This window comes from Lipotes vexillifer, unplaced genomic scaffold, assembly GCF_000442215.2.
Source record: "Lipotes vexillifer unplaced genomic scaffold, Lipotes_vexillifer_v1.1 scaffold2433, whole genome shotgun sequence".
NCBI lineage: Eukaryota > Metazoa > Chordata > Mammalia > Artiodactyla > Lipotidae > Lipotes > Lipotes vexillifer.
Genome location: NW_006772926.1, coordinates 1 through 6,907, shown reverse-complemented (window position 1 = coordinate 6,907; position 6,907 = coordinate 1). Strand labels below are relative to the sequence as shown.

Here is a 6,907-nt window from a genome sequence, read left to right as displayed (position 1 = left end):
GGTTAAGAATTAAGATTTCAAGAGTGTGGTAGACGGCCGGCCAACCAGAGTTCCTAAGTTTCGGTGCCTGTAACTGTTGCCGCCGCTTAAGCCTGCCAAAGCAGTGATACGGCTGCTGCCCTCACATTTTCTACCTCTAGAAACATTCTTGCCAGTAGTGGCGGCAGCGGGACTCAATTACCCCCTTTTGTCACTCTCTCCAGAAGCTCCAGGTGGCGTCTTCTGTGGGCAACGTGGCCGACAGCACAGAACCAACAAAACGTATGCTTTCCTTCCAAGGGTTAGCTGAGTTGGCACATGGAGAATATCAGGCAGGAGATTTTGAGGCAGCTGAGAGACACTGCATGCAGCTCTGGAGACAAGAGCCAGACAATACTGGACTACTTTTATTACTTTCATCTCTACACTTCCAGTGTCGAAGGCTGGACAGATCTGCCCACTTTAGCACTCTGGCAATTAAACAGAACCCTCTTCTGGAAGAAGCCTATTCGAATTTGGGGAATGTGTACAAGGAAAGAGGGCAGTTGCAGGAAGCAATTGAGCATTACCGGCATGCATTGCGTCTCAAACCAGATTTCATCGATGGTTATATTAACCTGGCAGCCGCTTTGGTAGCAGCAGGCGACATGAAAGGGGCAGTACAAGCTTACGTCTCTACTCTTCAGTACAATCCTGATTTGTACTGTGTTCGCAGTGACCTGGGGAACCTGCTCAAAGCCCTGGGTCGCTTGGAAGGAGCCAAGGCATGTTATTTGAAAGCAATGGAGACGCAACCGAACTTTGCAGTAGTTTGGAGTAATCTTGGCTGTGTTTTCAAGGCACAAGGGGAGATTTGGCTTGCAATTCATCACTTTGAAAAGGCTGTCACCCTTGACCCCAATTTTCTGGATGCTTATATCAATTTAGGAAATGTCTTGAAAGAGGCACGGATTTTTGACAGAGCTGTGGCAGCTTACCTTTGTGCCCTAAGCTTGAGTCCAAATCATGCAGTGGTACATGGCAACCTGCCTTGTGTATACTACCAGCAAGGCCTGATAGATCTGGCAATAGACACCTACAGGCGAGCTATTGAATTGCAGCCACATTTTCCTGATGCTTACTGCAACCTAGGCAACGCTATGGAAGAGAAGGGCAGTGTTGCAGGAGCAGAAGATTGTTATAATACAGCTCTGCGGCTGTGTCCCACCCATGCAGACTCTCTGAATAACCTAGCCAATATCAAAGGAGACCAGGGGAACATTGAAGAGGCAGTTCGCTTGTATCATAAAGCATTAGAAGTCTTCCCAGAGTTTGCTGTTGCCCATTCAAATTTAGCAAGTGTATTGCAGCAGCAGGGAAAACTGCAGGAAGCTCTGATGCATTATAAGGAGGCTATTCGAATCAGTCCTACCTTTGCTGATGCCTACTGTAATATGGGAAACACTCTAAAGGAGATGCAGGATGTTCAGGGAGCCTTGCAGTGTTATGCTCGTGCCATTCAGATTAACCCTGCATTGGCGGATGCCCACAGCAATCTGGCTTCCATTCACAAAGATTCGGGGAATATTCCAGAAGCCATTGCCTCTTATCGCACTGCTCTGAAGCTTGAGCCTGATTTTCCTGACGCTTACTGTGATTTGGCTCATTGCCTGCAGATTGTCTGTGATTGGACAGACTATGATGAGCGAATGAGGAAGCTGGTCAGCATTGTGGCTGAGCAGTTGGAGAAGAAGAGCTTGCCTTCTGTGCAGCCTCATCATAGTATGCTGTATCCTCTTTCTCATGGCTTCAGGAAGGCTATTGCTGAGAGCCATGGGAACCTCTGCTTGGCAGAGATAAATGTCCTCGATCAACCACCGTATGAACATCCAAAAGACTTGAAGCTCAGTGATGGTCGACTGCGTGTAGGATACGTGAGTTCTGACTTTGGGAATCATCCTACTTCTCATCTTATGCAGTCTATTCCAGGCATGCACAATCCTGCTAAATTTGAGGTATTCTGTTATGCCCTGAGCCCAGATGATGGCACAAACTTCCGAGCGAAGGTGATGGCAGAGGCCAATCATTTCATTGATCTTTCTCAGATTCCATGCAATGGGAAAGCAGCTGATCGCATCCATCAAGATGGTATACACATCCTTGTAAATATGAATGGTTATACCAGGGGTGCTCGAAATGAACTCTTTGCTCTCAGGCCAGCTCCTATTCAGGCAATGTGGCTGGGGTACCCTGGGACTAGTGGCGCACATTTCATGGATTATATCATCACTGATCAGGAAACTTCACCTGCTGAAGTTGCTGAGCAGTATTCTGAGAAACTGGCTTATATGCCCCATACTTTCTTTATTGGTGATCATGCTAATATGTTCCCTCACCTGAAGAAGAAAGCAGTCATCGATTTGAAGTCCAGTGGGCACGTTTATGACAATCGGATTGTGCTGAATGGCATCGACCTCAAAGCATTTCTTGATAGTCTCCCAGATGTGCAAATTGTCACGATGAAATGTCCTGATGGAGGAGACAATGCAGACAGCAGTTCTACTGCTCTTAATATGCCTGTCATCCCTATGACTCCTGTTGCAGAAGCAGTTATTGAAATGATCAACAGAGGACAAATTCAGATAACAATTAATGGATTCCGTCTTAGCAATGGACTGGCAACTCCCCAGATCAACATTAAGGCTGCCACTGGAGAGGAGGTTCCCCGTACCATTATTGTAACCACACGTTCTCAGTACGGGTTACCGGAAGATGCCATTGTGTACTGTAACTTTAATCAGTTATATAAAATCGACCCAGGTACTTTGCAGATGTGGGCAAATATTCTGAAGCGTGTTCCCAACAGTGTACTGTGGCTGTTGCGTTTTCCAGCAGTAGGAGAACCTAATATTCAACAGTCCGCACAAAATATGGGCCTTCCCCAGAAGCGTATCATTTTTTCACCTGTTGCTCCTAAAGAGGAACATGTTCGGAGAGGCCAGCTGGCTGATGTCTGCTTGGACACTCCACTCTGTAATGGACACACCACAGGGATGGATGTCCTTTGGTCAGGGACACCCATGGTGACTATGCCAGGAGAGACTCTTGCTTCCCGAGTTGCAGCTTCGCAGCTCACTTGTTTAGGCTGTCTTGAGCTTATTGCTCAAAATAGGCAAGAATATGAAGACATAGCTGTGAAACTGGGAACTGATCTAGAATACCTGAAGAAAATTCGTGGCAAAGTGTGGAAGCAGAGAACATGTAGCCCTCTGTTCAACACCAAACAATACACAATGGACCTAGAGCGGCTCTATCTACAGATGTGGGAGCATTACGCAGCTGGCAACAAACCCGATCACATGATTAAGCCTGTTGAAGTCACTGAGTCGGCCTAAATAACGACTGTGTGCACAGGAGAATTACCCATGTACCTGAGCCTCAAGCTTCTGGGCAAAGGGAACTACTTTTTCCTTATCTGCACAATACCATGTTGCAGATGGGTGACAGACAATGATAAGAAATAGCAGAGCCAGACTTGCTTCCTGCATGATCCTGATAGGGAGAGACACAAGAGATGGGAAACTGCTGTTCCGCAAGGAGTCTCCATAGAATTTTGCAGCAGCCAGGTGTCTGGAAGGTCTGGAAGGTAAGTCTGGAAGGTCTGATCTCCATTGGTCTTCCATGGATGGATGGTTAGTGTCGAAGGGAGATAGAGATTGCCCAGCCGTTTTGTGATTATCATGGATTGATTGAGTCTTCTGAATTAATATTTTTCTTTATATTTTGGGTATTGGAGCTTTTAAAAATGTTTGGTTTCAGGTATTTTTGTTGATGTCAAGTGTATATGATTCCCTTGAGATAAGGTTTTAAGCTAAAATATTCCCTGTTTTAGCTTCTGAACTCTACAGATAAAGGGGGACTTTGCCGGTGTAGTCTTTTTATAGGTTTTATAAACCACTTGAGCCTATATCAGTCATTTTAGTGTCTGACATAATGTTTGGAACTATCAGTGCTTTGTTGGCTTATAGATGATGGCTTAAATTCGTTTCCTGGTCCGTTTCCTTCTTCCCTTCCCCCCACTTTAAAAATTCTCCTGTAACTTGGCTGAGAGAAAACCAAGTCTGATTCAAAACCTGCCAGAGTGTTTCTCTTAAACACATCATCTGGTGCCAAATGAAGATTCTTAGGAGTGATTATTAATTATGAAGGGCACAGTTGTGGTACTGTCACTGATGATAATAATAATGGATTTTTGGCCTAGAGTTTTGACCTATTTCACCAGTGTTTTACCGTTGACTGCCCCTCTATGCTGCTTCCAAAAGTGATAGTGTGTGGTAAGATTTTTACTTTCATTTCTAAAGTTTGTTTCTTTTTTTTTCAGTGAGTCCTGTTCTTCCTTTGTCTTTCAGCAGAAATGAAATCCCAGGTAAGTATAAGTGTTCAAATATTTGATCAGTAAGTCACAGTTATCTCCAGTACATTAAATAACTTTCATCAAAAAACATGTGATAGGTAAAAAGCTCTGAAGTACCAGCTATGTGTATGATAATTATGTTTCAGACCTTCTAGGGTATTATATATAATAACTTGTCTTCTGGACGTGGTCTTGAAGTGTTTAAGGATTCAGCCTCAGTAGTAGCGAACTGCAGTGCTACTTGGTTTGGAGTACAAATGAGACTTTAGCCCTCCTGGAGGTTGAGTTTTTGGTATTGAAAACCATAGGAATGAAATGATTGTATTTCAACAAAGGATCGAGGGCTTGAGGCTTAAACAAGGCAACATATGTGTGGGGAGCAGTCAGCCTTGAGAGCAGGCTACGGACATGCCAGGCATGCCGCCGCTGCTCAAAGGGACTGTCCCTACTTGTTCCCCTCCTTGTTCCATTCCATGGGAGATAAATCACCAGGGCCCAGATGTCAGACAGAATGTAAACTGAGACAAGCAAAGCAGTCTCCCCACTGCACATTCAGGTTATTTTTTGATGCTTCTGGGTTTATGGGTTTTCTCCCAGGGAAGTTAACCTTGAGCCAAGACAGTCTGTAGATAATGTAAACCACCATCTGGCAACCTTCCTTCTTCTAGTCTATATAATCTGCACCTGTAGCATAATAAAATTTGCCTTGCAACCATCAGTTGTCTTGGTCCTTCTGACCCCATTCGTCGGTGGTACTTCAGTTTCTCACCCCTTCCCTTCTGACCCTGGGCGGTGAAATCCTCTTTCTCCGGCTGGTCGCCGGCAAGTGGCACTCGAACAAGGACCTGAAGCGTGAAGGCAATTAAAAGAAAAAGAAAGTGCAGGTAAGAGAACGCTTATGCAAAATATGTGTGGCCACCAGTAAAAGTGAAACTAATAGAGGCATAAGGCAATAGTCAGAAGTAAAATAAGATGGGGCAAAAGGGCTCAAAGGAGTGTGAATTGTTTGCTCAGGTTTTACTTTCGATGCTTAAAGCTTGGGGTAATAAAGTTTCTACCTCACAGCTGACTGAATTTTTACAGCATATCCATGGTGTATCTCCCTGGTTTCCTGATGGCGGCTCTGTTGACATAGAAATCTGGCAGAAAGTTGGAGAAGATTTAAAACATTATTCTGAGTCTCGAGGGCCTACTCATACTCCTGTTGTTACATATAGTTTGTGGAATCTGATAAAAATATGTTTAGATTCTTCTCATGATAGTGTTGATTTGAATGTAAAGTCAGAAAAACGTAAGCCTCTGACAGAAGGAAAGACTGTATTATCAGCTACTCTGCCGCCACTTCCTAAACCGAAAGAGCTAATTAATTTAAATATTTTAGATGAAGAGGAACATTTTGACTAAACAGATGAGGCTTTTAAACATAAAAGAGAGAAATATCCTGAGGATGATTTTCTAATGGCTATGATAGATAAGTCAGTGAAAAAGCTGCAGGTTCATTAGGACTGTCTTCCTCAAAAATCTACATCTGTAAAAATGCTCAGTCCCTTGCAGCGCGCCGTACAAGGAGCAATGAAACGAGGAGAAGATCCTATTTTCTGTTGTCCCGTCATAGAAAGACCTGATCCTAATAATCCTCAACAAGCTACTAGGGAGCATGAGGCTCTCCCTTTTAAAGTTTTGAAAGATTGAAAATCTGCCTGTGCTCAATATGGGCCCACTGCTCCTTTTACTACTGCTGTGGTTGACAGGAGAAGCTACTGCAGGAGAAGCTCTTCCCCCCGCCGATTGGAAGTCTATTGCACGAGCTTGTTTAAGTGGTGGAGATTATTTAATACGGAAGTTTGATTTTTAGGAACGAGCTGCTGAACAAGCAGAAAAGAATGCTGCCCATAATATTCCAGTTGATTATCATATGCTGATTGGGGAAGGACAATATCTTTCTTTACAAGATCAATTAACTTATCCCTTTGTTGCTTATCCTCAAATAAATCATTTGGCATTACAAGCCTGGAGGAAATTACCTTCTACACGCAAAACTGAGGATCTTTCAAAAATTAGACAGGGACCTGATGAACCATATGCTGATTTTGTAGATCGATTGTCACAGGCGGTGGGGAGACTCACTGTGGATGGACTCACTGGTACAATTGTAATTAAGCAACTTGCTTTTGAGAATGCTAATAATGCATGTCAGGCTGCAATTCGACCTTGGAGAAAACGGGGAACATTGGAGGATTATATTCGCCTTTGTGTAGACATTGGGCCTACTTATATACAGGGTGCTGCTATGGCTGCAGCATTAACTAAAGTGGGGTTTAAAAACAGTCAAAAGAAAACAAAGACTTGTTTTAAATGCGGAAAGGCAGGTCATTTTGCTAGAGAATGTAGATTTTTTAATTCTGACCCTAGTCCTTCCTTCCCTACTCAAAAACCTCGAGATGGTCAGAAAATCCCTGCTTTATGCCCTATAATGCAATAGGGGAAAACACTGGGCCCAAGATTGTTGCTCAGTGGCCCACAAGGATGGGACAC

The 6,907-nt window shown here is 43.8% G+C and overlaps 1 pseudogene; it reads left to right on the top strand.

Annotated features, from left to right (window-relative positions):
• Positions 1–203: 203 nt before the first annotated feature.
• Positions 204–3,353, top strand: LOC103068392 (UDP-N-acetylglucosamine--peptide N-acetylglucosaminyltransferase 110 kDa subunit pseudogene; annotated as a pseudogene).
• The last annotated feature ends 3,554 nt before the right edge of the window (positions 3,354–6,907 follow it).